The following is a 26,311-nucleotide window of genomic DNA, read 5'->3' on the forward strand; positions in this document are numbered from 1 at the left end:
ATCCAATTTGTTTGCTGTACTGTTTGTTCTTTAAAAGCAGACACTTCCACATACCACAGAGTCCCTGATGATATTTGAGGATTTCTACCACAGATTTGGTTTTGCAAACATCTGAAAAACTAAAAAGGCATCCAGAGTAGGGCTGGGCTATATCATACCGTTCACGATAATACCGGTGTAATTTTGGGCAACGATAGGAAAATGAAATATCGCGATAGAATATGGGTAAAACGCGCATGTGCAGTGCCTTTGTTTACATACGCACATGGCGGTGACGCAGAAAGAGAAGAGCAAAAGTGGATCGTTGAATGAAATGGATGAACCAGAACTGGTTTGTAAAATTCTGCAGCTTCAGTGGTGTGGAACTGGTTTAGCTTTCGTCCGTCAGATACACAACAAAGCACTATTTATGGTAGCGCATGCTAGCGGGCCGTCGTTGTTACCGTGTTGTTTGGAAAATACGGCACACTTAAAATCAATCCTTGATTTTTCTGAAAGTCGACAGTGCCCCTTATAATCCCGTGTGCCTTATGTATGAATTCTGGTTGTGTTTACTGACCTCGAAACGATTTTATGTGGTACACGGTAGGGCTGAACGATATATCGCATTTGCGATAATATCGCGACATGATCAAGTGCAATTTTCTAACCGCAAAGGCTGCGATTATACTCTGGACATGTCCAAATTCATGGGCTGCATCCTCCTGAGGCCGCATTTGTAGACCGATTACGTCACAGCGACGCGCCGAAGGCTGTCCAAATTACTACCATATCCCAGAATTCATAGCGCGGCCCAGCCAAACTCCAGTTTCCAGCAATGGCGGCCGCTACTAAGTTTTAAAATTACTCATACTAATCTTTCTGGGTCACAAAATAAACTTTTAACATATTTTCAGGCGAGAAAGTAGTTGTGTAAACATCAAATATCTGCTCGGTTTATCAAGATATCCCATATTTGCAAAAGTGCTTCGACGTTTTCAGAGGCGTCTGCTACCCACCAGCTCGACAGCTAGCCGGGAGCTCGAGGGTTACTGATGCGGCCGAGAACGGCACAACTCCCGGCACATCATTTTCAGATCACCGCGGAGTTTCGCTGCTCGGGTTAAACGTAATATATAAGTCACTTAGACAACCTAAAAATGTTATTGTTGGGCTTTTTTCAGTGTTTTGTTTGTTCGTGAGTAAATCGGTTTGGCTGAGATTAAAGTTATTAGATTAGATAAAATAAAACTTTATTAATCCCCCGGGTGGGTTCCTCCTTGGTTTTCACACAGTTGACTAAACGTCAAACAGAAAACTTATTAAACAGAAGTATGAGACAGTCGAGAATTTACACCAGTGTCTGGTTATATTTTAGATAGCAAGAAGCAGACGGCCGAGTTTATTAAACTCCACCGAGACAGCGGTGACGCTAATCAGAACTAGACCGTCCAATTTCACGCCTTTAAATTTTAAAGGCGTGTTTGTGTGTGTGTTTATACAATTGCTATTATGTTTGCACTTTATGTGTAATGTTACTGACTGCAGAGATCAGTAAGATGTGTGTATTTTTTATTTATTAGTTTTATTTATTTAATATTATTTTTTAATTGAATGACTGTCTAGTAGTTCACAGATGTCGAAAAACTGAGTGTGGTAAAGCCACTGATTTTTTTTAATGTATATTTCTGCAATCTGCACATTGTACTGACTTTCATTTTAATGTTTACACCAGGGTTCCTTGCCAGCACTTTATGCTCAGATGTTTGTAAGCTAAAAATAAACTATTGTGTATGTTCAAATATACTGTTGTGATTGAAGAAGTTAAATAAAAATGTCAGTCATCAATTCATGCATCACCTCATGTCATCATAACAGAGGTCTGTCTTCCAGGAAAGAACAGTTTAAAATTAATGTAATATAGTATTGGCTATACTATATGATGTATTGCTTGTCTTTGTTTAATAATACAGAAGACAAAGACCTTAAAAAATAATCGCATATCGCATCGCAATCGCAATATTGGGGCAAAAAAATCGCAATAAGATTATTTTCCATAATCGTTCAGCCCTAGTACACGGCGCTTGAAAATCTGTCAAATGTTTTAGTGCGACTTTGCTAAGCTACGAACCTCGCGGTGGAGCCTCGCGGAGCCTCAGGAGCCTCGCGGAGTGATACGTACTGCGCTTCAACATAATATTACCGTATTGTGTGTGTTTAACCTCTTTTTAAGTTTTGTGGATATTATACATGGTTATGCTGAGGATATGTCGGCCAGTTTCCACTGGAAATGCCTTTTGGTTAAACTGTCAGCGAGGAATTTGCATTTGCACTGTTAAATTTTATATAACTTTAATGCACATAAAAAACAGCTGCTTGTTTAAGTGAAAATACATTGATGTTTTTTTTTTGCACTAATAAAGTTGTGGAGTCGTAAAGTATTTTGTCTAGTGTCAATTATATCGTCAGTTATATCGTTATCGCAAATTTTCAAATTATATCGTGATAAATATTTTTGGTCATATCGCCCTGCTCTAATCCAGAGCACCTTTGCAACTTCCAAATAAGGACAAGTCTCAGACATTTCAGGTTCAAATTTGACAACAATTCTGAAACAAAATAACAAATTTGACCACATTAAAAACATGAACTGTTGGGCTGATCAGTGATCAAAGAACAGTGTTAACTGCAGTGTCTACACTGGAGTCCAGCTCAGCCGATAGTAAACCATTCCCATGATACTTAAGAGGCCATGTGTCACATGTGTAGCACACAAACAGACACAGTAACTCCACCACAGCATTACTGTTATTCTCACATTGGTGCAATCAGACAGCCCCCCTCCCCCCGTGCACCTTATTAACATTAAGCTGATGGGGGTTGGGGGTTAGCCCTGTGCAGACCTTTTCTGTCACTTTCTGAAACAAACCATTAGATTTTCCTCTTTATTGCTTATTGAAACCTGATCGAGGTCTTCCAAGAGAAGCAGTCAGAAAACATTATGGTTACAAAGCAAATCTGAGCTCTCTACAAGATCAGGTCAGAAAGAACTTTTTTTCCTACTATGAAAGTCTTTTGTGCTCAGTGGAGCTCTTAAAAATTCAAAATAAAAATATAGTTCAATGCAATCCCCTCCTGCTTCTGCTTGCCTGAAATTGGAAGCAGTCACATCGCATATAAGCTGAAAGCAAAATCAATTTCTAAGAAATCAAAACAAAAGAAAAATCTATGCAGCTCAGACGTGCGCTCAGGTTTAGGGCCTTACCTTAGAGGAGTCAGGGGAACCAGCAGCTCATCCTGCAGAGAAACACTAATCCATCTGAGGGAGCAGAGTTAATGCTTCTTCTCACACTGGTATCCCAACAACAGCTGATCTGAATACGAAGAGGCCAAGCACGCCGACAAAAGACCCTGCCGGCACCTCCCGTGGCTAAAGCACCTCACCCCCACACCCTAAACAACCCCCCCTGCCTGATCCTGCATTCACATGGCCCTGCCTGAGTCCAGCACCCCCGACTTAGGCCATCCTGAAGCCAGGGGCATGCTGGGACGTCGCTGGTGGACATCAGCCATGGAGGAGTCACAAACTGAGCAAAGTGAAGCTCATCATGAATTGTTTTTGGACAAATGCTCCCAATAACTCTATAGATACTTTTTTAAATCAAAATTTGAAAACACGACCATCACCTCTCATCCACAAACACAACCAGGGCCAGCCTTCACAACAAAACCACTCTCTCCATTCTTATCAAACTGACAGACTGACTCACTAAAAGTCATAATTAAAAAAATGAACTGTATTAAACTGAATGGATTTGTTTTTGAACTTGAATTAAATCCCAAAGTTTACAAAACTGTAGAAAAACTGTTTAAAGGCAACACAACAACGCGTGCATGACGCTGAACCCAGATCAGGAATGTGGGAGAAAAAGGTTTGGACCATTTCATCTGTACCAGAAAAATAACACAAAAAACAACAACCAGCCTAAATCCTTCAGCCTTGCATACACAAGTTTTGGTTTTCTGACCAATAAAAAAAGTGATTTTTCTACCTGCTACAGTTCAAGCAGGTCAAACCCAGAACAGAAGTCATGAACAGACACATTCACAGTTCATCCAAGATCCAGATATGAAGCCCTTTGTGTTTCTGACTCTGTGTCTGTTTGGATTAAAAACTTAGCTTTACATAAAATGTATGATTTCAGATTTCAGAGAGACAGACTTGAATTAATTAGGAGAATGAAATGACTATACTAAACTGATTTCTTCAGCATTCCACTGCTTTGTACAAATACACCACAGATTAAAAGTACCAGGCTGTGTCTCTTCATCTCTTAATTCAGATGTTTTTTTTCCTACAGCCAGCTCACAGATTTGGGCAAAACCTATTTAAGACTTCAGCATCACTTCTGACCATAAAAAAAAAAAAACCCAAAACACTACAAATATAGTTTAGGTTTAAGGGTGGTGGGGTCGGGGTAAACCTACACTCTAGCTAACTCTAGCTACTTACTGTATATGCTAGCTGGTGAGAATAATTTCATTTTAATATAATTTAACTCTTTTCTTCCATTTAATAGAACTACAAATGTTTCTGTGTTGTTGTTGTAATAAAGCAGTAGCCAAAACTTTACACCTAAAGGAAAATGAAAGGTAACAAGAACAGCACTTCTATCTTATGTGGATTTCAATACTGCACTAAATTACATTTAAAACATCATGTTGGTATAAAAAAAAAAAAAAAAACGATAGATGATCGTAAACAATGCACAACAGACCTGATCGCATGTTCGGTACACTGGTTTTACGCTGTTGACTTAGACATGCAGCTGCAGCTTTACACACACATCATCATCAACAACAAAAACAACAACAACAACAACAACAACAACAGGACCTAGCTCATTCTGTTTTAAGCTGTGGTGTGATTACTGATGCTGCTCAGGTGCGTGCGCATCACCCACAGCCGTGCCGCAGACCACGCCCCGCCACGGTGATGACAACAATAATACTAATAATGCACTTTATAGACAAAAATTGATTTTTCACAAAAAATTATTGATAATAATTAGTAAAAACATATCTAGGGCTGCAACGATTCATCGAGTAATTCGAATAATTTAATTATAAACATTCTCGACACAAACTGTTTGCTTTGATATTTGGCGCAACACGAGGCTCGGTAGCGCGTCACCGGTTCACCCACGTTTGCGACTAAAAACCAGACCTGCAATAGAAACGCATTTCGGCGCAATGAAGCCTCCACTTTTAACGTAACAGCAGCAGTGATGATGACGCTGGCACAGTTTGAGTCTGCTCACGCAGCATGAAGAGCGAATACCATGTTTATGTCATGCAGCGTGCTAAAGGCTGACCGCAGCCATCATAGCTTACATGGAAGGACAGGGCCGTGTCTAAAGGGGGGCATGGAGTGTACTAGACCATCGGTCACCAATGAGCATTCATTCTGAAAAACCTGTTATTTTTACTTTGAATATTTATTATTGCTCATTAATATGACAAAAGTATTTCTTATCCACTTACTCGATTAATCGATGGAATAATCGACAGCTGCAACCCTAAAACTACGCATGTATTAGAAAGTTTAGATAAGAACCGAACCTAAGAAACTTTACTATTTATCTATTTCTCTGCTTATTTGTGTAATAAAACAGCCTTTTATGCATTTCATAGACAGCTTCATTCATTCATACCAACTTCCAGTGATTTATTGCAGACTGAGACGAGCAGCAAACTAGCATAAAATGAAGAATAACTCAGTAACCTTGCTGTAAGGTTTAGTGATGAGCATAACATGTCCTTTAAAAAATATTTTATGGCTCTATCATTATGCCTGACAACGCACTTTTAATCCACTAGTCATGATTTCTTTTTTAATACGTATGCCCTCTCACGTCACCATTTCCATTTCCACCAGCTTTTTAACTGAATGTGTTATCAAGTCCAAATGACCGTATGAGGGCATACACTCACGTAGTACGTCTGAAAAACAAGAAGTAGTTACTTTAGCAGACAAAACGTCACGTAGCCCATTACTAAGAAGGGCTTTTAACAACACTGTGTGAGTCACACGGTGCCGTGTGAATTTCAAATTAAGCAGGAGAGAACAAATATGACAGTTTGGGTTTTTTTCCTTTGTAAACACAGTTGTTGAGGTGGAGGATCCACTACACAGGCACACACACAGACACACACAGTCACACTTCACAGGAATAGGAGCGCAGGCAGAAAAACAGCAGTGTCCTCTATAAAAGGCATGAAATCAGAGTCGGACTCCCACGTGCAGTTCGGAGCTGAAGGCGATCGGAGCTGCAGCAGGATTGTTCCGCTCTGCTTCACATTATGAAGGAAAGGGAGGAGGAGGAGGAGGCAGGTTAGACTCTATCCTGCTGCTGCCACCGGGATTCAATCAGTAATTTGATGTTTGACCAATTATGTCAATTCTCTATTATTCTCAGGTAAATGCTGCCATAGTTAACACAGGACTAGTCCAAGAAAAGGTTGCTTTCACAATTCTAACGTCAAAATAAGATGTTTGACGACAAAACTGATCAGTGGTTGGAACTATTTCATCTTCACTGTTTCCACCAGTGTTTTAACCTGAAGACAAAACACAAACTGACACAAACACACAACACACCACAATGTCTACGTTCAGCTAAGTCAGTCATTAACTAAGCTAATATAGCCTGCTAACAGAGACCAGTTCATTTCTTTGAGTTTATTATCATTTAGCCCATATTGTTATTATTTCATATCTGATTGGATGAAGTGTGCACTTCCAGTGTTTTCTGCTCTACACGGTTATATTTGCTATCATGCTACAGTCAAGCTGCTAACTGAAAAACAGAAGCTCTTTTTGTTTTTACTATGATTTTTCTACCAGTCCTTAAAAAAATACCAAGTAGGACTTTTGAGAAACTTTAATTTCAGTCAAAAGTTCAACTTGTATGCTCATCATACACTGTGCATAACTTAGCTCCTGTTTGGCATTTTGACCCACGCACAGGAACAGAATCTCATTTCTTGAAATAAAAACTAGTGTAAACACAAAGATGAGCCCAGAGGACGCTCCTACTCATTTTAATTTAATTTAAAGAAAAGTCGTTTAAACAAGATTCCATACAGCAAGTTTCAAACTATATAAAAAAGAATCTGTTGGTGGTTTTATTCCATATAATCAGGCTAAGAAGAATGCTAACATGCTAGCTCTCCATCTTCAGAGTTCTAATGAGCTGAGTGCACTCTCAGCTGTACTTTCAATTATAAATAAAACTTCATGTTGTCTGTATATTCTCCAAATAACAACTACACACTGCACAGAGCTCTTCCAATGCAGGAACTCGAGGCAAGCACAAAGTGCAGCAGTCATTCACAACAACAGCCCCTAATCAGCTCTTTCAGCCTCTTTTTTTTTTTTCTTTTGACACACTTGTTTGTTGTTCGACCCTCAGTATTGGCAATTATAAACTTGACAAACAGCAGTCAGCCATGGAGGCGCTAAAACATTATCACAGCAAACAGATAATGACATGAAATCAATCATGACTGCAGCAGCATCGCTCACATGCACCCCAGCATGGGCAACAACTCCGCAATCGCCTCTGCAGCTCTGATGTAAGTCATGAAATGTTGTGACGAGGGAATGTGTAAAACCAGCCTGACGGGAACTGACTGCATAAGCACTATTATTAGCTTAAATAAATATTATAAGATATTAGAGGTAGGTAATGAAGCATGTCCAACGCTGTAAAGAACTACACAGCTGTGTTAGAATTACATGTAATGAACAAAGCCTATTATTTAAAAAACAGTTATGACTGATTATCTTCTTTATTTCCCTTTTATAGTTATCCCAATATTACAGTGGTCCCTCGCTATAACGCGGTTCACCTTTCACGGGCTCGCTATTTTGCAGATTTTTTTTGTGCAATTTTGCATGCCTTCTTTTTTGTTTGTTTTTTAACAGCACATTGTGTTCTGCGTCCTGATTGGCTGTAGACCATTGTCAATCAAAATTTACATAAATCTTCGATCACTAGCAGTGTGACTCTGAAGTGCTGTACTGTATGTTTGTAAGTTTTCTCCCCAACAAACAACAATGTCGATGAAACGTTTTGCACCGTCAAAGGCTCCTGCAGTAGCACCCAACAGGCAGAGGAAGATGCTAACCAGAAATAGAAATTACCATATTTCCTGGATTATAAGGCGCATTAAGTGAAACCAAACAGTCAGATAAGTCAAACTTTACTCAACTAATTCTTCTTGCTTCCTCTACTTCCGTACCATTGATTCATTAATGTTCTCTGGCAGCTGCTCTATTCCCATGTTCTGGACCTGAAAACAGATCTTTGGTTTCATTCTATAATACTGGGCTTATTTTTATACGAAGGTTTGAACTTTGAGAGTTTAAACACGAGAGAAAAGTGTGAAAATGTTCATGCCTGTCTGTATAAAGTGTGTAGTGCCTTAAAAGCCTTAAAACATCTATAATCATTGCAAAAAAAATAAAGTTGGCTACTTTGCGGATTTTACCCATCGCTGGTTATTTTTAGAACGGAACTCCCGCGATAAACGAGGGACTGCGGTATTGGACTCTTCGGACAATAAAAACTAAAAGAAAAAAAATGAGATGGCAATATTACTTGTATCCAGTGGTCCATGAATTCATTTTGTTTTTCTCCATCTTTATAAATTAAAGCAAAAAGCTGAGTTTTAAATTATGATGATTTTAGATGACACACAGACCTTTTTTTCCCCTTTTTTTGACATGGACAAATCTTCTCTGAAATAAATATAATATATATAGTAAAAACAGTTATTATATTATATAATATGATTAAAATGTTAAAGAATTAGGTCAAAATAGGCTTCAGATTGTTTTAAATCCTTAGTTTCAGGCATATTTTTTCTGCTTTTGGCTAAGAATGAAGTCAGTGCCGCTCTCCAACTACCATTAAAATATTTTACTTATGAAAGGCAGCCAATCAGAAGGCATAAAAGCAGAGGCAAGATTTAAACTTGTTTACAAAGAGAAAATGAACTAAGGGCTGCAGGAAAGTCTGGTATATATTCTGAACTGTGAATCATGAAAAGCTTTTCTGTTAAAATTAAAAAAAAACAACAAACTGGAGCTAGAAATGTTTAAGCATTTGGAGAAAATAAATGACCATTATGAGTTTTTAATGTATATGTTCTTGTTTCAGATAAACAGTGAAACGCATTTATTGCCTTTTGATTATCATCGACTGGCGAATCTTAATGGGATTTTGCACAGATTACTTATACAGCAATATACTAAGCAAACTAATGATTCACCCATATGCACTTGTTCTACTACACTGTTTATACGGTCTTAAAAATGATACAAAAGTGTGATTGTTGGGTGAAAATACAGTAGGTGGAGGTAAAACGCAAAAAAGAAGCCCGCTGACTCTTAATTGCCTCTTGGGGATAAATAAAGTCTCTCTGATTCTGATTTGATGAACATTTTCTGCAGTGAAAGGTGCAGAGTGTGGTCCGCCCCACCTACATCAGAGTGTGGTCCGCCCCTCCTACATCAGAGTGCGGTCCGCCCCCCCTACATCAGAGTGCGGTCCGCCCCCCTACATCAGCGTCCATATTGATTTTATTTTTAAACATCTTGTTGCACAACAGAACAGCAGAGGCGGAGGGCCGGACGAACCCACGAGTTCGAGTTAAAGGAGAGATTCACCAGCTGAAGAAATTATTGAACAGAACTTTAGCACTACGCCTTCTGGTGATGGTGTTCATTAAAAAAGGAAAGAAGTGTGTGTGAGTGTGTGTTTGGATGGCTAATATCTCCTTCTGCTTGGTCAAACACGTTATTTATTCCTCATTGTGTGTGGCCACAGGCCGTAAATATATCTGTAATTACCTACACTGCCATCAGGTGGGGTTAATAGAGAAACCATTAGCAAAAAAGTGGATGAACGCAGGCATAGAGGGGAACATCGCTGCAAAGACAATGAAAAGAAAAGTAGAGGAGAATGCTACCAGGAGCATAATTAGCCGATATTAGTCATTAATTCAGCTCCTTTTGAATGTGCCCATTACCCTGCTGCTTACTGCTTGAACCAGGTTAGCAATTAAAACAGGATTAAACTCATTTAAAAAGGAATCTGATCTTCTTTTTCAAAAACATTGAGCAGGATAAGGCTAGTCTGCATTTTTCTCAGTACTTTTCCTTCCCAGCACCAAACTCTCTGCTCTCTATTAAAGATGCAAACCTCAAGACTCTGGTCCATAATGAATGCGTTCCATTAGACAGACCATAACTAGACATTCTTTAAGAGGAGTACATATATTTTCAGTTTTATTCTTTTCCAATAGCTCAAATCTTTCACATATGTAATTAAAGGAGAAAGAAGAACTTCAAATGTTGAAATTTCCTCTACATTACAAAAGTTTATGGTTCACAAACGCAGACAAAATCTATTTTAACTCCATCAACTGCATTAGCTGCAGAGTACATTAGACCACGATCTCTGCAGAGCTCCTAATGACATTATTGTTCTGGATTATACTTTTGAAATATTGATCATATTCTAATAGTCCACTTTTCAGTTTAACACACAATAGATCAGAAAGAGCTCATTAGAAGTTTCGTACTGCAGAAAATAACATTTCCATCTTTATTTTGATCATAAATCAAGTTTGAGTGTGATATCAATACTGTGAAAGGCTCCATCCACGGAGTAATTAGCACAGCCATCAATCAGAAATACAATTTGGCTTCATTAACGTGACTGCATTCTGCCATTCAGACATGAATCACTTAATGTTCTTAATGCTCTTCATGTCTTCATTCAGATATTCCCATGACATCAACACGAGACATTATTTACCGTTTTAGTAAAGAAGCTATCACACTGTCTGAACGTGATAATTACAGAGGCCAAATACTATAAACACTTAAGAAGAACATATAACACTGTAAGTAAGAAGTCATTAAGTTGATTAAGATGTCCATCAGCTGTGCAATAAACTGACTCTTGTGTTGTTCACGTCACAAAGGTGAGCTGTCACTGTTAGCTCTGCGTACGTCCTATTTCCATGTTGAGGATAATTTATTACGAGTAACTAATGAACTTACAGCTGCTGTGCTGCGGCCGTAAATGTGAGTAATTCTCTTGCTTATGGAAGCTAATGGATAGACTGTACTGCTTCCAGAAAAAGCACAAAAAAAACTATTTTCAGCTGCTGAAAAAAAAAAAAATCTAATTATAGTCAGAAACTGACCTGGAAAACTGTCTTGTGATTAAAAGCTTTAGTAAACTGTATCTTACAGATATTTTCTTTCTTTAATACATATGAAATCGTAGAGAAATATGAATACGGGGGAAATGGCCAAGTGTGAGGATTTGACGAGGGCTGAATTGTGCCGGCTAGATAACTGGCTCAGAGGATCTCCAAAACTACAGCTCCTGCTGAATAGTCAGTATCTATCAAAAGAGGTCCAAGGAAGGACTGGTGGTGGTCATGGGCGGCCAATTGATGCATGCAGGGAGCAAAAGCTGGCCCATGTGGTCTGATCCAACAATGAGCTACTGAAGCTCAAATTCTGAATGACAAGCAAGACAGACCCAGGACATGATGGAGAGGTTATATCTCTCGGATGGATGGATGCGTCACAGTTTGGCGCAGACCAGTCAGGGTGCCCATCCTGACTACTGTCTACCACTGAAAAAGCCAACACAATGACCACGTCAGAACTAGACCACAGCACAATGGAAGAGGATGTCCTGGTCTACTGAATCATGTTGTCTTTTAGGTCACGTGGATGGCCGGGTGTGCATTGCTTACTTGGGGAACACCTGGTACCAAGGTGCATTATGGGACGTTCTGCTGGGAAGCCTTGGGTTCTGCCAGCCATGTAGATGTTACTTTGACATCGACCTAAGCAGTGTTGGAGACCATGTACAACATGATGTAGAACATGATGGCTCTGGCTTCTTTCAGCAGGTTAATGCATCCTGCCACAAAGCACAAGCTGTTCAGGAATAGTTTGAGGAACACGATAAAAAGTTTTAAGTGTTGACCCAAATTCCCACATCTCAATCCAATCGAACATCTGTGGGATGTGCTGTACAGACAAGTCCGATCCGTGGTGGCCCCACCTCACAACTTACAGGGCCTAAAGGACCTGTTGCTAACATCTTGGTGTCAGATACCACAGCACACCTTCAGGGGTCTAGTGGAGCCCATACGTCGATGGATCACCACAGCACAATATTAAGCAGCTGGTGCTAATGTTACACCTGATCGATGTAAAACGTGTTTGGTGATTCTGGAGTTTAGTTTTGGGTTTTGTTGTATCAATTTTACACAATAACCAATGACAATGAAGTCTTGCAAAACTTTACCTTCAAAAAATAAAAAACATTTGGTTACAGGGTGTCAATTCTGGCACCTTTCAAACTTTTGATCCCTTAATTCTATAAATGTGAAATTTTGAAGGCAAACTTTTTCGCTTTGCTTGTTTTTTGTTTTTCCTGTTTTTTTGGGGGTTTTTTTCACTCTTTAAAAATCATCATGGACCACAGTTAAAATAGCAAAACTGTACCAACTTAATGTCTATAACCCAAGTATTCAATTACATTTTAAGAAGATCCAGTTTCCTCAAACAAATGTCTGGAACATCGTAAGCTCTACATGTAATATGATTCAATGCAATATATTTTGAAGTACCCTTCTGTCATTATATCGATGTTTGTAGTCAACAACAGCTGTCAAATAAAGCAAAGAAAACACTTTTCAACAATATTTAAATGATGTTAATATTATGTAAATATTAATTGTAACAATGAGCAGGAGAGCTCTAATAACTTTAAAATGTATTTCCTCCGTTTCAAGTAAAATAAGATTTGCATTCATAAATAACATTTTTAAAACAAGTTGAAAAAGTTTCCCCATAATCGCATCTAATGTATAAACTATCTCGGCTTCCCCGACAAACCAATGTGTAAATGTCGTCTTCTCACAGAGTTTTCGGTTTTCGCACACGCTCTGAATAATGCATTGCATGCCATTGGTCTGTGCTGTCTATGAACATACATACTGTAAAGACAAAGGCAGAGGCCGTGCAGATTAAAAAAAAAAGAAAAAGCATATATTACAATTTGCCTGATGAGGCATTGATGGACATGTCCTTTGAGACTCTGGACGTCTGCAAGACTGTGAATCAGATCTTGCCAATGACACATAAAAAGACTAGAACTAACATTGAAACTAACAACTTGTGATAATTTGGTGATATATAACATATATAATATACAATAAAAAAACTTCAATTTCAATTAGAAAACACAAAAACTATAATAGCTCTGGTGAGCACATCCTTTGTAAGATGAGGAAAACTACTCCTTTTATACTAAATGGTTTATGTCAGTATATTCCAAAAGTTAAAAGCCTTGGATTATAAACCTCCTTCAGACAAAACACTCTTCGCTTCTTTAATCAATGAAATATTGAACCAATGCAACAGTCTAAAGGAAGCTCTTCTCGGATCATGATATCAGATGCACCAACCTGGGATACTACAGCATAGCAACGATATGGAACTTACTGAGACAGACACAAGCATTACATTGCATCATTATTACTGGATGCATATTATACTTCTTGTCCCTCAATCGACTGGACTACAGAGACGACTGCTTCCAGCAATCATTTCTAACATATTTTAGCTTCACTTCTGTGCAAGTGGGTGGAAATTGTGAAGCAACGATGATCTCCTGCATTTCTTCTAATCCATCTGAAACATTAATGGGAAACTAAGAAGCTGAAATGTACATTTTCTTTTATTTAAGACTCATGCAAATAGATGAGGAATAAAAATTTTAAAAAAAAAAATCACACCTCTGCACAGTTGTTCTTAAATTCACTAGTTCATTTTTTAAATTTGTTGTATTTCTATTTGTATTTTTTTTAAATTCATGTTATTTTCATTTCCTCCCACCAGATGACCTTTGATGACCTTTCCATGTGACTGATAGAAGTCACATCAGATTTGAAGAAATTTAACGCAGTCATCAGGAAACCATCAATTTTTCCTAACAATGAGGTTGCCAACCTACGTTTACTCTCGTGTGACTGAGCTGCTGCTTTACAGACTTTACAGTCAAAACAAGGTAACACAAAGTTTTCTCATACACTTCCAGGCCACACTGGACTTCAATTAGTACACCAGTAATTAGGGCTGTTCGATATAACAATATATATCGGATGACGATATAAAAACGTCTATCGTTTCATTTTACGCTATCGTTTGTTTTGTGTTGTCGCAAAATAAGCTGTTTATGGCAATATTTTTTTCATGGTTTTGATGGTCACTGTAGTGGCTATATTAATTTCTTAAAGTTCTCTCTTTTTGTTATATTTAATATAACCACACTACGGACGGACAATCGCCTGTTTTTATGCGTTGTGGTTAACAACAACGACGGTCACACCACCGCGTGTCCGCTTGTTTATGTTCCACATAAACCTTTCACAATAAAGCTCAAGATCCTGTTGAGACTTTTCAAAATAAACTGAATCACGTGAAAGAGCAGATTATTTACGGATGAAGTAAAAAAGAGCCGCCAGGTGCTAAAAAATAAACCTTAGACTCAAACATTAGAACAGGCTTTTCCCCGCAGCACGCCGTGTAATAAATACTCACAAAGAAAACAGCAGCCGTTACAACTTATGTCTAAAGATGTATCGTTTCATGCATCGGTTAAAACACTCGACTCCAGCTACATGACGTGCAGCTGGAAACACTTCACGCAAGTCGAGATTCACAGAATTTACAGAAAATGTTACATTTTTGTGATTTATATCGTTATCGGACGATAGATGTCTTATATCGGGATATGAGACTTTGGTCACAGCCCTACCAGTAAGCACGAGTAACCTTCAGCAGCCCTTCTACATCCACAATATGCTACAAATATTAGAATAAGAAAATAATCATTAGCCAATAGCAATTTTAAAAAAAAAAAAATCAATAAATCTATGCTACATTATATTTATCAATGAACTGATTTATTTAAATGTTCAACTAACATCCATAACTGGGTTTGACAATCTTCAAAGTTCGATTTTTTATTTTATTTTAAATTCTCACTAATTCTAATTCTCAGTGTATTTCAGGTCCTGACAGAAACTTACTGGATAACAGTTTTCTTTGATGAAAATATGCTAAAACATTTGCTCTTCACTAATGTACACACCTGAAACTCTCCAGGTATTCCTGCAGAATAAATGCGGCACAGCTGTCATTTCTTTGTAAACATTATTCGTTTACATTATTCGTTTCTTTACCACACAAATCCTCCGCTACCTCGTCGTCCTCCTCGGCTTTCTTTATGACTAAATAGAGATTCAGCCATCTGTCACCAGAGTCACATGACATCATGCGCTGGTCACAATCATATGTGTGCATGGAACAACAGCAATTATTCAGCCTGTTGAGCTGCTGAGTGAGTCGCAGCATTTTCGAGAACATCAATACACTGGTGTTATTCACCGGACTAATGAGCCTTTTCATTAGAATCACACATCACTAGAGGATGACCCATGCAGCACCCACCTAAGGTCAACTCAGATAAACATATATAGTGTCTGAGCATGCAAACAACAACCAAACCTTTCAACAGTTATATGTTCAGCACCAACACCACCAGCTGCCTCTCTTATACCTGATTTAGACTTCTGCGAGGATCTTTGTAGAGGCTACAACTACAACTAGAGCTGGGTCATATTATACCTTTCATGGTAATATGAGTACAATGTTAGGCAGTGATAAGAAAGTGAAATAAATGTGCATGCGCAGTGCCCTTGTTTTCATACGCACATGGCAGAAAAAGCATGGCGGCGACAGAGAATGAGAAGGGCGAAAGCAACAGATGAACCAGAATTGGTTTGTAAAAGTGGTGCAACCTCAGTGGTGTGGAACTGGTCTGGTTTTCGTCTGTCAGATACACAACAAAGCACAAGTTTTTGTAGTACATGCAAGCGGGCCATCGTGGCGCAGGGAGGAAACACGACAAACCTATTTCATCATTTGAAGCAGAAGCGCTCGTTGGAGTACAACAACTAATAAAGTTGTGGAGTTGTAAAAGTATTTTGTCTCGCAGCAATTATATCATCAATTCTATCGTTATCACAAATTTTCAAATATATATCGTGAGAAACATTTTTGGCCATGTTGCCCTGCCCTCGCTACAACGTAACCACCTACGCAGCCAATATCGTTCCAGGCAGTTATGCTTTTGCTGGGAAATAGCGCGCACATGCACATGAATACCCATTCATGTCTGTGTTGTAGGGGTCTGTTATATTCTAGGAATGTAACATTCTGCGATTATTATTATGAATCTCACAATAATGCAAGAGTGAAGAAGAGAGAAAAGAAATTGCCTCGATGGACAAGTAATCACCATCAGTGACGATGACAATCATCAATCTCTCGATGTTGTTCATGTTTGCCCGTGAAAGAGTGTAGAGGTGTTTTTCCCACTGACAGAGTTCCCAGAACGGAGGCATCCTATCAAAAATATTTACTGCAGATTGAGCACAAACTAATCTCCCTACAGGAGATCTTCAAAATGGACTTACAACGCTAATATTGGTTAGGATGTGCCCTTCAATATACCTGCTGTTCCCTCAACTAGCCTCACTAACCGAGATATTAAGTTAAAGTGCTTGATGCGAAGTGTGAAATGGTTCTGAGGCGGCCGTAACCAAACGTAGTCATCAGGAATTCCAGACATATTCTTGAAGGATTTTGGAAAATATGTTAACAACATTTTTCCTCCACTTCCTGGATGGGAATGGGAGTGTCGAGTCAGTGAAGGCAGCAGGAGCAAAGTCCTACTGCTGCTAGCGCCTCACACACACACACACACACACACACACACACACACACACACACACACACACACACACACACACACACACACACACACACACACACACACACACACACACAGAACCTTCTAACAAGTGATGAATAATTAAATGCTGCTCTTTAAAACACACAGGAGAAGAGTTCACCTGTTTTATTAAAAAGACAGAGATGAGAAGCAGGGTAAAAGAGACGGTGGGCAGACAGAGACACGAGCAGCCAAAAGGTCGGACTTTTTAAACGCTTACTCCAGTTTGTCTGGGAGCTCTCCTTTGTAACAAACACAGAGGACAGCGCAAACAAAAGAGAAACTGACGACATGGTTCATCGGACAAATGGCAAACTGGACAGTGTCTCTGGAAGGAGGCAGCAAGATTAGAAGGAAGCAGAAGCGGCCAAGTGTTTAAAGAAGTAACAGCTGTCACAACGGGATCCCAGAGGTAGACGCCATAGTTTTCAATATCATACTATGACAAATACAGGCTTTTTTTGTGTTCCAGATTGGGTCAGGAGTTGGAATTTACGAGTTACCAGCTGGAAGCTATCGTGTGTTTGAGATTCGCTAACCCATATGAAGAGCACTGACCAGGCGCTGAATGTGCTACAGCTGTGGACAAATTAACAAGTACTGCTAGTGATGCATGAAGGGCTCTACCTTTGCTAAGAAGCAAAACAAATCATGTTTCTAGTGCCTCTGGGTGCAGTTCCAGAGTGAGGTTAAAAGGTGCACAAGGCAGACTAGAGGATGGGCAGTAATGCTGTTGCTGTATCAGAACTAAAAAGGAGGAGATTTAGAAAAATGTAGGTTTTCCCTGACTTACAATCATGAGCTCTGGGGAAATAACTGGAAGAACGGGACTAAAGAATCCTGAGGAGAAAAAACAGGATTTCATGTGGCCTCATGAGCGCCACAGGAGGAGATGGGCATCTAGACTATGTTGAAGAGCTTGCTGTCCTGCCTGGATGCCCATCCAGACTCCATGCAAGTCACAAAATAAAATACAAAGCTGAGCATCTTGCAAAAAACACTTGATCCTGCAGTTCCCCTCAGCTCAACATACCACTCCCAGGTCTTTTGTTTGTTTGTTTTTTTAAAGAAAAAAACCCCATCTTGACTGGTGTTGTGTTGGGACCACTAGCACCTAATCGGCTCAGGTCCATTTGTGTTACTTGTTAGTGTTTCCGATCAGGTAGCAGTCCCTGGTACCAGGTTCTTTTTTAGTACTTGCTCGGCTGGAATCACAAGTGATCTGAGTCGATCTGAAAATGTGAGATCAACAGACTGCAAGCCAACAACTGACCCATCAATGATGTCACTCGATGAGTCATGAGAGTGGCTTGTTCCCAAAAATCAAAACTGCTCATTTTGAAATTCGGCAACGATAGAAATGGCTGCACAAAGACCGACACCATGGTCACCGACTCACAAACACCCAGACGTCCTCCATTGTTCCGTTGCATTTGTTTTGCAAGCAAAGACATCACAGGACTTTCGGCTGTAATGAGCCAGGCGCACTGAGGTGGTCGCTCAGTCATAATGGAAAACAACAGAGACCGAGCAGAGTCGAGTCAAGCTGGGAAGGTACTAGTGGAAAAGAGGCATAAGCGATTCCTCAGTCCAGAGCTTGAACCAAATACAGAACAATTTCTGTTGCACTGACCCCAAGTGGCCAAAAGAAGAAGAAAGAAAATAATAAGCTTAAATTTAGTTTTAAAAAAATTGTAAATATTAACACAAAGCAGCTGTGATTGAACTTTATACCTGAAATAAAATGTTTCTCCCTTTCATAATCTTTATTCCACCTGTGTGATATTTCATTTATGCCAGGCCAGGTCAATCTGGCCACACCTCTGGTTACTGGTAGTGAACCAAGTTGCATTTTAGTTCTCCAAATCCTCCCCAAGTCTGTTTCAGATGAACCATGAACCACTGAGGACAAGGGTAGCAGCTTCAGAACATTTATCCATTCACAGTGCAGCCAAACCAGAGGTCAGTGGGCACATAGTCATAAAGACATTTTAACAGGCTCAAGCAGCACTATGCTTTAATATTCAGACTCTCACATAGATAAAATAAATAAGACGCTATCAATAATACAATATGCACAGTCAGCCTTATCATACCGATGTATCTATGTCTTCATTATTGCCTGCAGATTATATTCACATTAACTGTCTGATACAAACTGTAAAATTACTAAAACAGAAAAAACAAAAATAAGAAAAAAGAAAAAAATTTAATTTATTCAAAACTAGAAAAAATAATGAGCAATGCAATTTACAGAAAGAAAATGCTTAAGCAATTCAGATAGCTGCAAATTAACTTTATGTCCAAGCACAGGCTGTCTGTAACTCAGTGCCTTACTTTATAACAAAGCCTCATATTTTAAAAGAACGACAAAAACATGTCATATATTTGACTAAAAATCGTTTTGTTTGTTTTTAGTGGGCTAGCACTCCAAATGTACTCAAAGTTCAAGAGCTTCAAATATGAAATAAAGCGCGCTGCAGAGGTCTGGTGGAGCCGGTTGCGTATACAGCAGCTGTGCGTTCTTTTTTATTTAAGGATTATGCATCCACGCAGAAACTAGGACGATGTTCGTGACCTTAGGATTTGAATGTTATTCAGCGTGATACAATGTGTAACGGCTCCATCGAGAGGCACACTGCGAATTTAAAGTAATAGCATGAAGAAGTGGAAGGTGATGTGTGTGCGCGCACAGGAGTAATGGTGGTGCGTGTGTGTGTGTTTGGGGAGGGAGGGGGGGGTCTGAACATGGCTCAGAGAAAAAGAATGTTGCTCAATTACACCTTATCCACCAATCAAGTCACATGGAGATGACTTAGGCACGCGCGCGCTCGATCACAGACATAATCCACGACAGGCAGCATTACACGTCAGTAACATCAGAGATTTGAAATGTTGGCTGTGATCCCTCCTGAGTCACATCACAGCCCGCTGCTGCTCGATCTGCCACACGGAGTGCAAACCTCCCTTACCTGCGTCTCAACTTCTGCTCGCTGTTACTTCCACTGTTCTGCTGTTCTTGGCCGCAGTCGCTCTATATCCTAATCCAGCGGATTTGTAAACCATTCAGAAATCCGTTCAGAGTCGAGCGGAGAGCTCAGCGGAGGACGAAGGAGCAGGTGGCATCGTCTCCGGTCCAGAAAGCGTGCCTGTGTGTAGTGTTTGTGCGTTTGGGGAGAGACGCTCCACGTTAACGGCTCAGTAAATCTGTCCTCACACGACGGAGCGACGAGGAGAGCCAGGTGGTCGAGCACGAATCCCGCGCCGAGGTTGCCGAGCTTTATCGGCCGAGTCCAGCCTCAGAGCGCTGCACCCTGTCTGGGTAAGAAGCGCGGGGGCGCTGCGGCTGTCAGATCCGGTCTCTGTCGGTTCGCCACACGCTCGTGAGCAGAGGAGTACCGACGATCCCTCCTTCTCTCTGCTCCTCCTGAAAAATAAAGGGAGGTGGGCAGTCTTCAGCAGCCCCCACCCCCTCCTGTCCCCCGACGTGAGGACAAACTCCGCCCTCCCCACACAAGCTCAGCCAATAGGAACCCTCTCGCTTTCTCTCGGCCACACACCCTCTCTCTCTTTCTCTGGCCGATTCGGCGACACAAAGGCTCCGGCTCCTCTCCAGGAGCCGCCTGCACGTATTCATCCTCTAAAAGGAGTAGACACGTACTCAGCCATACTCATTGAGCCGCACAACCACTTATGTCACCTGACCAAAGCACAATAAAGGGATTTCACAGCGTTTTAAAACTCGCTTGCAACCTGTAGCTCAATTCAGTGCACAAGCATTTGACAAAAATAAACCCTGGAAGCAGATTCAACAAGTTCTGTCAGGGAACATCTGAAGAGCAAGAAGATACACAAGTGCAATATGAGATGTAATGCTCTGCTCTCTCTGGGTTTTCTAAGACTTTATCTTGAAATGCTTGGCGTTATCAGCTCGGTGTTGTTGGTATTTCTACATAAACTAGCTTTCTGTTCAGAAAAATGAAGCCAAGGGCCTTAAACTTCTATTTATTTGTAGGCCACCAGATGGTAATAGCTTTGGTACAAAAGTTCTACAGAGGTCTGCCGGGAAAGGGCTTCTTCTTGACCTCTGTAATTGCTTTGCAATGTTGCAGCCCCTTCCTTGTCTTGTCTTCTTTGTCACTTTGGGTCATACCAAATAAAAATGCAGTCTAATTTGTTAATGTTGGTCATGTTTCAAAAATTAGGATTAGCCATGTTATCTTGTGCTTGCTCATTGGCTTCAACAACTTCCCATCACAAAAAGTGCTCAGTATTTGAGACTGTCCAAACCAAGCAGCGGCCTCCAGAGCTGCACTTTAATGGTCACTTTTACTGATTAAGGTTCCTAACTGGGTGAAGTAACCCAGAAGTATCGTCATGGCAGCCTAAGTGTAAGATGATGGTTCTGTAAATAAAGATAAAAAATAAAGTGAACTGAAGGTTTTAGTGTAACTCAGTTTGACTTGGTCATGGGCTCAGTTTGATACTATATGACCATCTTTCAGGATTTTAATGATTTTATTTGACAAGTTAAAGTGGATAATCACCTCCTAGTAAGAAAGAATATACGAGGGGAGCATGCATATTCATTTTACTGAACTAAAACAAAAGCCAAGCAAATAAACTGCATTCCCTCCACTGTCACTTGAGGCTCGCTTCAACAGTGAATTCATATAGATTCCATTGTTAAAATATTCACTAAGCACTTTTGGTCTCAGCGGCATTTCCCTCCTTCATAACAACTTCCTGAGGAATTTCATTAACACTTATTCATTTGTATTTTCCTGAGGCTTAGAGTTAGAGGCCCGACTGCTCTGCTTGCTGGCATGAATTCAGCTCTACTAATTGAAGTAGCTGAACTGGACTTCTCGTTTGTGTTTCTGTTTGTGTTATTGGTGCCTTTGGAGAATTTCAAAGGGAATTATCTGAATTAAAGAAAAACTTAAAGCAACCGATTAGCTTAAGTTTTTTAAGTTTATGAAGCTGAAGACTATCAGCACTCCAATATTTAGATTTCAGTTGACATGTTCCATTTAACTAAAATAAAAATAAAATGTTTAATAATTAAATTTATAAATATTTAATAACTAAAACTTTTCATTCATGTCTCCCATGTCAATAAGTTAATAATTTAAAAGGAACGAGTACAACAGAGTCATGTTATCAGTTTAAGAAAACTAAGTGTATTGTATTGTTCATTTTTGTAATCTTTTTAAATTAAACAAAACCCAAAGATCTATATGTGGGAAACTCAAAAACATGTAGAAAAAACACAAAATGTAGAAAAAAATCAATGCACCGAATACTGCAAAATTTAAAAGCATAAGTACATTTCTTCCGTTCACCAATAACACACTGTATAGTTAATATTCAAGAAAAACACTTCTGACTGACTGGTGTCATGGCAGGGTGTTTACCACTGGGTGGCTGTAGCTCAGGAGGTAGAGCAAGTCACCTACTGATAGGAAGGTTAGTGGTTCAATCCAGAGGTGGCCCACACATGGGCCAGCATGAGGCCAGTTGCTGGCCCATGTGTGGGCCACCTCTGGCAAACCTGATCTGGGCCACCAAAGGGCCGTTATTCTTTGCGGTATGTGGGCCTTGTGTAAGAACATTGTGTAGGCCAGATCCAGGCCATACCAATTTTGCTATGTGGGTACCTGCTTGGTTAACATTTATATTCAAAACAATGACATTCACAAAACCAGTGGATGCATCAATTTTTTATGAGGGACATATGTACGTGACGCAAATTTAGTTTAAGATAAGATAAGATAAGATAAAACTTTATTAATCCCTCGGGTGGGTTCCTCTGGGAAATTCGGTTTCCAAAAGCACAGCACAGACAGAAGTTACAGTTACAGAATATTATATATATATATATACACACACACACACACACACACATATAAATAAATACAGAGACATATATAAATAAAATATACGAAGGGGATAAATAGAATAAATAGGAATAAAAATAAAAATACAAGTGAATTGCACATTTCAAGTATGGAGTCTATTGCACCGTTGACTATTAACAAAAGTATTGCACAAAAGGTATTGCACAGTGAGGTGAAGAGGCACTACAGCTTAGTTGTTCCCCCCTCCTTTGTCCACCTGTTTGTTTGACCCAAATAGCTTTGTTGAGACCGAACAGTTTAATCTGTCTTGAACAGCTTTGCATGGTTTACAGTTCAAAATAATCCTTATTTAGCTCATCCTCCGCTGTCTGAAACAAGCAGTTTAAGCTTCAAGTCAAATATGTTCTGATTGGCTGCCCTTCATAAACAGAAGATTTAAGCAAGTAGGACCTTTGTGCTCACAGCCACAGCAGTGTGCCGGACTTTATTCAATACGTTTTGACTTACATAAAACATAGCCAAGGGTAAAAAAGACGTTCCCCATGAAGTTGATAAAAAATATTTTCTAGATTCATTTTGCATTTATTTGGATTATGTGAATACGAAACAACTGACACACATGATCACACAGCATGACCACAGTTACATAGAAAGCAAACAGTTACTTTATTGTACAAACCAGATTTTACATTACTGAGAAACCATCTTTTCAAGGCCATTATGAAGACGTGAAGCGTTTTCGTTTTAAAGGAAGGTTGCATCACAATACAGTTGCAGAACAAAAGGAATGAATGCTTTTCCAAAACTAAATGAAATAACCGAATCCTGTAATAACATGAACACACATGCATATTTTTTAAGAGATAACAGGTCAGTCTGCTCTTTCTGAATACTTATCGCTGATTTTTTTTATCCGTTTAATTTTATTTTTATTATCAAACTTTAAATTAAAAGTTTCGTTTGCAAACAAACACCTTGCCTAACAATTGCACAACATATTATTAACAAACAAATATATATAAAAGAAACTATATGTATCTTACAACTAGAGCTTAGCAGTTTTATTTATTAAATGAATATGACTTATTTGTGAAATTTGAAACTAAGTTTTTAGATAATATTTCAATGTAAACGTACTAATTCAGTTTCTTTAAAATAAAGAACCCTTCACATTTACTGAGTTATAGGCTATTTCTCGTGTTATTTTATGCATTTAATTCACAGTATATATTTTCAGTTTTCTTCATATGTCATTTAATTAAAAATAACTGGAATATTTGGTTACATATATATTAAAAATTCTATTCAATGATGGATTTTTTTCAGTTTTAATTACTGTCCAGTCTGAAGCCCACAACAAACCAAAACCGTGCCTACAATTGTCCCAGAAAACTGCAGTCAGTTATAGTCTGAACACTACAGACAGCCAGGTCTAAATAAGCCCTGTCTTTATGAATTATGAAGCACTTTGGACTAAGGGACTTTCAAATTTAGTTTAAGATGACTCAGGGAAATTCCTTTAGCTTTGAATCATCCCATTTTGCATCAGAGCAGAGAAGAGAAAAATCAGATTCAAAAAATATAAAGTACAAGTGTCAGCCAGTTTTACACATCATTGTGGATATAATGGTTCTGACTGAGCTCCCCACAAGGCTGGACTGGGACAAAAAATGGCCATCTTGACTAGAGACCGGCCCCCCAGGTATTACAGGAAAAGGCATAAAGCTTTTGAATGAAAACAGACACTGTTGTGAAAGTGATGTACACAGTCTTGTTGGTATATGTATAATTTATATACATTTTACGTCAGATAAAAACTTTGGTTGTAATCTTCAGATAATTATTTAATAAAAGCGAGAAATTTTAATGAGAATAAGAACATATTTATTTGTGCCCCCCTCTCCCTGTTAATGCCCTACCTGGCCCCCTGGCAAAACTTTGCTAGACCCGCCCCTGCACAGTTACCAGCTGTCAGCGTAAAAAAGGATCCTGGTGTTTTTTGTCTCTCAGAAACAGTTCATAACTTCTCTTCAACTCATTCATGTCACCTAAAAGGTGAACCTGTTTCTCCATCACCTGTTCAGCTCTGATGATTCAGTAAGGACATCTCCTGGTTTCATCTTCATGTTTCCCTCTCACCACATATCCAAACCGATATCATGACCAGCAGGTTTACAGCTGTGGCTCCAGCAAACATCAGCTGATACTAGAAATTAATATTAAATAAATTCTAACAACAGCTGATCAAGCTTAAACATGCAGCTGTTGATTAACGCGACATCTGCTGGTTTCCTTTTTCTGGCTCAAAGTGGGCGATAAACAAACAAGAGAGAAAAGCCGATCAGCTGATCATTGATCAGTTTCATGATCATCTTCATTGAAGTAGAAACAGGAGAGGGAGGGGAAAGAATAAGAGAAGAAGAGGCAGCTGACAGCGTAAAGACAGAATAACTCCAGCTTTGTGTCTTTTTCTATCCTAGCTGAAGTACAGGACAAACTGTGCTCCTTTTCAGCTCAATACAAAAGGCATAATATTTTCTCTGAATGCTGGACGATTCCATCGTTTTACGGGACGGTTGGCAACTCTACTATCTAACCTTATGAATAAAATAAAGTTAACTATCAGTAACTTCATAGCACCCACCCAGCTGTATAGAAACTCCGTCATGCTAGCTAGCACGCAGTACGAGTTATTGTAACTGACTGTAAAAAGTCAGCACAACGAAAATAAACTCCACCTAAACTTGGTTTATATCTGACCAGATAGACTGCAGGTCATAACTTCTTACCTGAAGTTCAGTTCACCTGACACTCGGAATGGCGGCCGCCTCGGGTCTCTCCTCCTGCCTCCCCTCTCCCTTATCCACCTGCTGTCCTCCACCACTTGCTAATGTTACTGAATCTGTGGAAGCTCCACGATGCCAAACAACTGAGTTACTTTGACAAACCAGTCCAGCTATGGCTCCCCACTGAAGTCAGGACTCTCAAACACCTCCACGCTTACCTGCAAGGCTCAAGTTGAAACATTATTTTTGAGTTGAAAAACATTAAATCACAGGCATGGATTAGAACAGTGGTTCCCAAACTTTTTTTGCTGGCCCCCCCTTTGTCTTACAAGAAAAACGTTCGCCCCCCCCCCCCCGCGTGCACACACACGCACGCACACGCATGCACACATCCTCCAACCACACACGCCCATATTTTGCTCCATTGCGGTTTATTTCACACCTCAAACATTTAGTAAACAATTAAGCAAACACAAGTAACCTGCAATAAATTACAGGTAGTAATAAAATAAACTACTGACTCTTTTACGCTGCATCCACACCTACACGGGTATATTTGAAAACGCAGCTGTTTCGTCCACGTAAATGGCGTTTGGAATCACCGAAAACGGAGATTTCTTTAAAACTCCTGTTTTGCGTTCACGTGTGGACGAGGAATACAGAGTTCGTCATGCAACGTCAAAGGTATGTGCCTTTATTCACGTCACGCTGTGCGCACGTT

The 26,311-nt window shown here is 39.5% G+C and overlaps 1 protein-coding gene across 2 annotated transcripts in view; it reads right to left on the bottom strand.

Moving 5' to 3' along the window:
• large2 (LARGE xylosyl- and glucuronyltransferase 2) overlaps positions 1-20,376 on the bottom strand; it is a 127,250-nt gene extending 106,874 nt beyond the window's left edge. The window contains exon 1 of one of the 2 annotated variants that reach the window (XM_085408687.1): positions 19,916-20,376. The gene's annotated coding sequence lies outside the window, so the exon portion shown is untranslated. Of the gene's footprint in view, positions 1-3,244; positions 3,403-19,915 lie in introns of those variants that run through there. The other variant, XM_085408694.1, reaches the window with a different exon arrangement.
• Positions 20,377-26,311: the final 5,935 nt, after the last annotated feature.

The sequence above is a fragment of the Rhamphochromis longiceps genome, linkage group LG1, assembly GCF_057381845.1.
Source record: "Rhamphochromis longiceps isolate RC_006_pf linkage group LG1, R_longiceps_female_GT1.1, whole genome shotgun sequence".
In the NCBI taxonomy this organism is placed as follows: domain Eukaryota; kingdom Metazoa; phylum Chordata; class Actinopteri; order Cichliformes; family Cichlidae; genus Rhamphochromis; species Rhamphochromis longiceps.